The sequence below is a fragment of the Miscanthus floridulus genome, chromosome 7 (genome assembly GCF_019320115.1).
Source record: "Miscanthus floridulus cultivar M001 chromosome 7, ASM1932011v1, whole genome shotgun sequence".
In the NCBI taxonomy this organism is placed as follows: Eukaryota; Viridiplantae; Streptophyta; class Magnoliopsida; order Poales; family Poaceae; genus Miscanthus; species Miscanthus floridulus.
The window spans coordinates 129,351,945-129,354,348 of record NC_089586.1 but is presented as its reverse complement, the minus strand read 5'-3'; positions in this window follow the sequence as shown (position 1 = coordinate 129,354,348).

Below are 2,404 nucleotides of genomic sequence, written 5' to 3'. Positions count from 1 at the left end.
AATGGTTTGGGTATTGGTGGGTGTGAGAGGTTGTGTCCTACAGCCACGGGGTATGGCTTGGTTACACTGTGTTCCCTGTCCGTGTCGGTTAAGGACCGACCGTTGCATAAGTCTCAAGGCAAGTCACAGATTTATTATCACGAACACATACTTGTGTATGGGCGCTTGGAAGGCTTGTTACTCTCTTGTCATGGGTTTCGACTCTTTTCGGACCGACTGTCATGGTGGTTTTTGGGTTAGGAGGTTCTTGCACCGCACTGAGTCCGGGAATCAGAACCGGGGGCTTAGAGTTCTAGTTTGGACGGGGACCTAGACCCCATGACAGGAGGGTAGTGGGTTGGTCCTGCTTGTGCCTGGGGTACAAGCGGGGCATGTGTTTTCGGGGTACCTAGCTGGGGGCATTGATTTGCGAATCACCGAACGATCCGGTACAGCTTGTTTTGGGTCTAGCACCGTAGTAAAAACTAGAAGATGAAAGATAGAAAAAGAAAATCTGATTGCTTACCACCTGCTTGAAAGTAGCATATGTGCTTACATAGAATGGTTAGTTAATAAACTAATACACTGCTAATAAAAATTGAATATAAGGACACACTTTTAGTAATGTTCCTGTAGATGCAATACACCCACAAGCCAGATAGCCTTGCATATTCTTTGAGTCTTTTCTTTTCTCCTGTCGGGTAAGTCTTGCTGAGTACAATTGAGTACTCAGGGTTTTATTCTCCCTGTTGCAGGTGACAGGTGGAGACTAGAGCGGGCCTTTGTGTGTGGATTCCTCCTGGTGGGCTCTAAGAGGATTTTCTTTACGCTGCGATCATAGTTTTATTTATAACTCTCACTAAATGTTTTATAAATGAAAGTTTTTATAATCTGTCGTCCTAATTTATATATTAATGTTTCATCATGTCATGAATAGATATTTATTTCCGCTGTAATTCTGATCACATGTTTATATTCCGTTGTTCAATTAAATTGTTTATAACTCTGATAATATGATTATATTCCGCTGTTATAATAATAAATATTATACTCTGATGTTGTATTAAAAGTGATGTAAGAAATGATTAAGAATGATGTAAGTTTTATTCTCTCATTTGTGATCCTGATGGAAAAATGTGGATTTTCGGGTTGTCCCCTGGGTGTGCCTGTCGGGACCGCGTAATTTAGTGTTTTTTCTTCGAGTGCTTAGTGTCTAATGGAAGACGAGCACTCCTGGGAGGCATTAGATTAGGCGGTTCTGCCACTGCGGACGTGGTGAATCTAGGCCGAGATCCGCCTCACGCTATCGAGGTATGTTCCCATCCTCGATCTTCACCTCATCGTGTTGTGGGTCGAGGCAGATGAAGGAGCACACGAGCATAGTGAATCTAGGCGAAGATCCACCTCCACGCCATCGAGGTATGCCGGCGTCCTCGATCCCCACCTTGACGTGTTGTGGCATGTGGGTCGAGGTAGATGAAGGAGGAGACAGGCATAGTGAATCTAGGCGGAGATCCGCCTCCATGTCGTCGAGGTATGTCGCTGTCGTCGATCTCAATCTCATCGTGCTATGGGTCAAGGCAGATGAAGAAATAGGCGTGTGGGCACGGTGAATCTAGGCGGAGATCTGCCTCCACGCCGTCGAGGTATACCGTCGTCCTCAATTTCCATCTCATCGCGTTGTGGGTCAAGGCCGATGAAGGAACGGGCAGACTGGCATAGTGAATCTAGGCCGAGATCCGCCTCCACGTTGTTGAGGTATGTTGTTGTCCTCGATTTTCACCTCATCGTGTTATGGGTTGAGGCTGACGAGAAACCATACGGGCATGATGAATCTGGGTAGAGACCTGCCTGTGTTATGGGTTGAGGCTGACGAGAAACCATACGGGCATGATGAATCTGGGTAGAGACCTGCCTCCACACCTTTGAGGTATGCACCAAGCTCCTCTTCCCCATCCTCTCTTTTTTTTTGAAAATCTTCCCCCATCCTCTTTTCTCTTGTGTCTCCCTTCTCTCTCTTTTTTCCTTTGCCTCCAATCCCCGTTATTTCTCTCTCTCTCATCTCTCTTCCACTTCACCCTTCTCATCCATACTCTCTTCTATCTTTTGGCATCTCACCTCTCTCCTTCCCTCATCATGGAAATATATCAGGAGGTGGTGGATGGGGCAGGGTTATGTACGAGGGCTGACAGAGCGAGTCTGTGACCTCATCCTCGTCCTCCACCTCGTCGTTCGGTGGGTCGAGGCAGATGATAGGGGAGGTGGGCATGGGAGATATGGACAAGGATTTGCCCCGTCTGATGCACTGCCAAGCTCCTCTTCTTCCTCCTCGTTCCTTTCTCTTCTTTCTCTCTCCTAGGTCCACGCTCAACGTGAAATGTGGTTGTGGTTGCGCTGCGCCAAAAAAAAAAAAAAAAGGAGAGGG